Source organism: Pleurodeles waltl, chromosome 12 (assembly GCF_031143425.1).
Source record: "Pleurodeles waltl isolate 20211129_DDA chromosome 12, aPleWal1.hap1.20221129, whole genome shotgun sequence".
In the NCBI taxonomy this organism is placed as follows: domain Eukaryota; kingdom Metazoa; phylum Chordata; class Amphibia; order Caudata; family Salamandridae; genus Pleurodeles; species Pleurodeles waltl.
Genome location: NC_090451.1, coordinates 575587245 through 575593557, shown reverse-complemented (window position 1 = coordinate 575593557; position 6313 = coordinate 575587245). Strand labels below are relative to the sequence as shown.

At 44.8% G+C, this 6313-nt stretch overlaps 1 long non-coding RNA gene across 1 annotated transcript; it reads right to left on the bottom strand.

Annotated features, from left to right (window-relative positions):
• Positions 1 to 260: 260 nt before the first annotated feature.
• On the bottom strand, positions 261 to 5555 carry LOC138268236 (uncharacterized). The gene is made up of 2 exons (XR_011199962.1): positions 2799 to 5555; positions 261 to 1272 (listed from the first exon to the last, which is right to left on the bottom strand). It is a non-coding gene; the product is annotated as an uncharacterized lncRNA (long non-coding RNA).
• Between the last annotated feature and the right edge of the window lie 758 nt (positions 5556 to 6313).

The following is a 6313-nucleotide window of genomic DNA, read 5'->3' as shown; positions in this document are numbered from 1 at the left end:
AACACAGTCTGATTTGATTATGTTTTAATTTCTATGTTTTTGACAACTTGACAGTCTATGTGCTGAACAATGTAAAAACATCTCTTCAGAAACAAGACATTTGTATCTATGTTTTGGTGTGTAATGGTTGTAATACTGAGCTGGACACATTGAACATGCAACATATCCCTGCTTGCACAAGTAGCTTGCATCTTCATCGTATGGTACACATGGTCTTACATATCTACATAGCTAAATGTGAATTTTAGGACAGCAAACAATGAGTTTGTGACGGGTGATTTTATTACAATGCTAATACAGAAAAATAATTTGGGGCAGAAAGAAACAAAAATGTACAGTGAAAGGGTCAGTCATGGTGAATGAAATCATTGAAGTAGATGCCACACCATTATATGTCCAAAGTCCAGAGTACTCCTCCCATGGAACTAAAATGCTCAGTATGACACACAAAGGAGGACATTAAGGAAGAGGTGTCTTGCCACCTGCACCTCTAGGATTTTTCTTCCCTGGATGTCCCCACTTGCTAGGGGGATCAGCTGCTGCAGAGGCAGGCATGTCCAAGGGTGGTTGTGCCTCTGTCAAGTCTTCCCTTCCTTTAGATGCTGCAGATGTACTTGCCCTTGAGGTATTTGTTCCCTGGGAAGGGGTGGATGGTTGTTTAAAAGCACTGCTCAGAGGCGTGTGGATGTCCCTTAGCACCCCTGTTAGGGTGCCTATGTTTGAATTGTGGTCATAAATTTTTGGGATCATGTCCCTCTGCAGCTGCTTCGTTTCTTGGAGAACAGCTGAGAACTGGCCCATCATGCCTTGGGCTCCCAATAGACCCCAAGATGTGTCTGTTGGTATCCTGGTCAACAGCAGGCCAAATGGCCTCAATCCTCTGGCTCACTACATCCCTCCCATATACCCTACTCCCATGAGCATGTGCCCTTGGCACAAGAGTCCCTCTCCAACTGGGTCCATTGTCTGTCAGGGGTGTTAGGTTGCACCTCAGGATCCAGGACTGGGGGTACAAGATGTTTGAAAAGGTGCTGGGTGGACAGGTTGGGAGGTGAGTTGTTGCCTGTGATGTTGATGGAACAGGGCTGAGAAGTGTTGTTGTGGGCACAACGAGACTCACTGTTGCCGTCTGATCAGGTTGTCCAGATGTGCCAGAACTGTCCTCCACATCCAGAACTCCCGGAGTGTTGTCATCACTGAGGGCTTCATCTGGGCGTGGAGTGTGAGTCTGGACGGTAGACTAGGTCTGACCAAGGGCTGTGCCAGCTCAACCTGTTGAGTAAGGGGGTACATTGTTATTGGTTGAAGTGTGACATCTACCTCCAAAGGTTTTGTGTTACAGTAATTGGAGACATGGGACATTCTTAGGTAGTAGTTTAGCCTACTGTGCCATGTTACATGGTTTAGGAGTATTTGACATGGCATGTGTGAAGCTTGCCTAAACTATTAGATTGAAGAAGCTGATTAGATGTGCTGATCAGTTGCATTTTGGATGAGGGAATGACAATGACATCTTACCAACAGTGAAGCCAACACAGTGGAGAGGAAACATGTACATTTGACCATTCAGAGGCCTAGTTGAGTGTGATACAGGCAAACACACAACTTTTTTGTATTTGTATCTGTAGTCATAATGTGTGCAGTGCTGTGTCGATGTGTTTGGTGCTGCTACCAATCTGCTGATGCAGCTTATGGCCTTAGGAATACTTGGTATACACACCTGGTAAGATGTAATTCCTGTCCTTAATGATTTAATCTTGGGATACCAGGACAACATGGAGCTAGGTAGACAGACACATCTCTGAGTTGAGCATGATCTGTATATTGCTCACTCCCAGGTGAGTAACCTTCATTTGAGAATTCACTAACAGATGTGCAGTGGGCTGGTGGTTGGAGCTTTAGAAATGGGGCCTATTTTCCTTTTCAGTCAGGTCACTTCCTCTGCTTCCAAACACTTGACAAATGATATACTCCCAGGTGAGTAAACTTAATTTGAGAGTTCACTGACAGGTATATTTGGGCAAGTGAACACTGGGCTGGTGGCTGGGGTCACAGAAACTGGGCTTATTGGGCTTTGCAGTCAGGACACTCCCTGTACTTCCCAACACTTGACAAATGGTATACTCCCAGGTGAGTGAAATTCATTTGAGTGTTCACTGACGTGTGCATTTGGGCAAGTGAACACTGGGCTGGTGGTTAGGGTTAGAGATACAGGACTTATTTTCCTTTGCAGTCAGGTCACTTCCTCTACTTCCCAAAACTTGACAAATGGCATACTCCCAGGTGAGTAAACTTCATTTGAAAGTTCACTAACAGGTGTATTTGGGCAAGTGAATACTGGGCTGGTGATTGAGGTGTGTGGATGTCCCTCAGCACCCCTGTTAGGGTGCCTGTGTTTGAATTGTGGTCATACATTTTTTGGATCATGTCCCTCTGCAGCTGCTTCATTTCTTGGAGAACAGCTGAGAACTGGCCCATCATGCCTTGGGACTCCCGATAGACCCCAAGACGTGTCTGATGGTATCCTGGTCAACAGCAGGCCAAATGGCCTCATTCCTCTGGCCCAACACATCCCTCCCATATACCTTACTCCCATGAGCCTGTGCCCTTGGCACAATAGTCCCTCTCCAACTGGGTCCAGTGTCTGTCAGGAGTGTTAGGTTGCACCTCAGGATCCGGGACTGGGGGTACAAAATGGTTGAAAAGGTGCTAGGTGGACAGGTTGGGGGGTGCGTTGTTGCCTGTGATGTTGATGGAACAGGGCTGAGAGGTATCATTGTGGGCACAACGAGACTCACTGTTGCCGTCTGATCAGGTTTTCCAGATGTGCCAGAACTTTCTTCCACATCCAGAACTCCCGGAGTGTTGTCATCACTGAGGGCTTCATCTGGGCGTGGAGTGTGAGTCTGGACGGTAGACAAGGTCTGACCAGGGGCTGTGCCAGCTCGTCCTGGTGAGTAAGGGGGTACATTGTTATTGGTTGAAGTGTGACATCTACCTCCAAAGGTTTTATGTTACAGTAATTGGAGACATGGGACATTCTTAAGTGGTAGTTTAGCCTACTGTGCCATGTTTCATGGTTTAGGAGTATTTGACATGGCATGTGTGAAGCTTGCCTAAACTATTAGATTTAAGAAGCTGATTAGATGTGATGATCAGTTGCATTTTGGATGAGGGAATGACAATGACATCTTACAAACAGTGAAGCCAACACAGTGCAGAGGAAATGTGCATTTGACCATTCAGAGGCCTAGTTGAGTGTGATACAGGCAAACACACAACTTTTTTGTGTTTGTATCTGTAGTCATAATGTGTGCAGTGCTGTGTCGATGTGTTTGGTGCTGCTACCAATCTGCTGATGCAGCTTATGGCCTTAGGAATACTTGGTATACACACCTGGTAAGATGTCATTCCTGTCCTAAATGATTTAATCTTGGGATACCAGGACAACATGGAGCTACGTAGACAGACACATCTCTGAGTTGAGCATGGTCTGTATATTGCTCACTCCCAGGTGAGTAACCTTCATTTGAGAAGTCACTAACAGATGTGCAGTGGGCTGGTGGTTGGAGCTTTAGAAATGGGACCTATTTTCCTTTTCAGTCAGGTCACTTCCTCTACTTCCAAACACTTGACAAATGATATACTCCCAGGTGAGTAAACATAATTTGAGAGTTCACTGACAGGTATATTTGGGCAAGTGAACACAGGGCTGGTGGCTGGGGTCACAGAAACTGGGCTTATTGGGCTTTGCAGTCAGGACACTCCCTGTACTTCCCAACACTTGACAAATGGCATACTCCCAGGTGAGTGAAATTCATTTGAGTGTTCACTGACATGTGCATTTGGGCAAGTGAACACTGGGCTGGTGGTTAGGGTTAGAGATACAGGACCTATTTTCCTTTGCAGTCAGGTCACTTCCTCTACTTCCCAAATCTTGACAAATGGTATACTCCCAGGTAAGTAAACATCATTTAAGAGTTCACTGACAAGTGTATTCAGGCAAGTGAACACTGGGCTGGTAGTTGGAGTTGGTGTTATAGCAACAGGGCCTCCTGGGAGATGCAGTCAGGTCACACTCTCTACTTCCCAACACATGACAAATGGTATACTCCCAGCTGAGTAAACTTTGTTTGAGAGTTCGCTAAAGGATGTATTTTGACAAGTGGACACTGGGCTGGTGGTTGAAGTTACAGAAATAGGTTATCCTGGGAGCTACAGTTAGGTCACTCCCTCTACTTCCTAACACTTAACAAATGGTATACTCCCAGGTGAGTAAACTTCATTTGAAAGTTCACTAACAGGTGTATTTGGGCAAGTGAATACTGGGCTGGTGATTGAGGGTACAGAAGAAGGGCCTATTTGGTTTTTAAGTCAGTTCACTACCTCTACTCCCCAACACTTGACAAATGATATACTCCCAGGTGAGGAAACTTAATTTCAGAGTTCACTAACAGATGTATTTGGGCAAGTGAATACTGGGCTGGTGTTTGGAGTTACAAAAACAGGACCTCTTCTTTGGAGTTGCAGTGTGGGTACTTCCTCTAGTTCCCAACATTTGACAAATGGTATACTCCCATGATAGTAAATTTCATTTGAGAGCTCACTAAGGGCCAGATGTAGCAAAGGGTTTTACCCATTCTGTGTCTATGGGAAAATGTGTTCGTACTTATGGCCCTAACAGATGTATTTGGGCAAGTGGACACTGGGCTGGTGGTTGGAGTTACAGAAACAGGGCCTCCTGGGAGTTGCAGTCTTGTCACTCCCTCTTCTTCACACACTAGACAAATGTTGGGTATTACATGTCTGAGGCCAGATTGAATTTAGATTGGAGATACATTTACACGTTGAACCATACCATGAGTCCTGGGATTAAGTTTTGCTATTGAAACACTTATAGGCATCATTCAAACTTAGGGCATGCAATGGGCCTTGGTAGCTGTGATTTTAGGTCCAACAATACACATTGACAGTCTTACATCTCAGATACTCTTGGTATTGAATGTTGTTTAAGTAAATAAACAACAGTGGCAAAAGCTGAGCTGTGAGAATGCATGACATTGCAGTTTTGTGACAGTTTTTGTGTTGTAATGTACCAGACTCTGCTCCCCCAGGTATTCCTGTCAAGCCCTCAGGATGCAGGATGGCCAGGGAAAGAGTCATAATAGGGCACTGGGTGGGCCTCTGCCAGTCTTGTTGGCCTCCATCTGTTGCCTGGAGGCCAGGGAAGCTGCATCTCCAAATGGGTGCTCTTTCTTCACAAAACATTCACTTTTATTTCAATAAACAACACACTATCTGTAAAAAAAAAAGGCAGGTATTGAATAAATACAATTCTCAGGTATTAGCACTGAAAATAAGTTATAGGCAAACTGCAAGAAAGTTTCTCTTAATCCAGGACCAACTTAACTGTGAAAGAAAACAAAAAACTTAGAATACAATTTGAAAAAATCAGGGGCTTATTTACAATCAGCTTGCGGTGCTGATGCATCACTTTTTGTGATGCACCAGAGGCACAGGCCCATATCTACAAGGCCGCGCAAAGGCACTTTGGGCCTGATTTATACTTTTTTAGCGCCGCATTTGCGTAATTTTTTGACGCAAACGCTGCACAAAGTTACAAAATATAATTGAACTTTGTAAGTTTGTGCTGCTTTTGTGTCACAAAATGACATAGATGAGGTGCTAAAAAATATAAATAAGGCCCTTTGTGTGTCTTTTCATGGCCTTGTAGATATTGAGTAATGCAACGCAGCGGAAGTCGCTGCGTTGCCTTACTTTGAGTCAAGAGGCATTCCATGGTTGTTGCAGTGGGTGTTCAATGCAACACCGATGGATTTTGATGCATTCCCATATTTACAAGTTTTGTAAACCTGGGAATGCGTCAAAAGTCTACACCACCCCAGGAGTGGTGCAAGGGTGGCACAACAGGCAGAAATATCTGTATTTCTCCACATTATTTCTCTTTATATGTGTGCTACATTTTGAAGCACACATTTACAGAAGAAAGTGCCTCTTTTAATTGTTTTTGTGCAGGAAGATGTCCCTTCCTGCACAAAAACAATCATCCCCGCAACAAAGGCACCCTTGCACCAGGGTGCTAGGTCATCTGCATTGGTGCATGGCACCAATTTGTGCGCCGGCTCAGGGGAAAAGTACAGAAATGTGCCGTTCTTTGTAGAAATGGCTCATTCCTGCCCTTTTGTTTTGACACAGGGCAGTGCAGGAAGAAGGCTTGTGGTGCTGCCCTACGCCATAACTTTGTAAATGAGGCTCCCAGTGTCCTACATCTTATGGTCCAAACATGATGGCC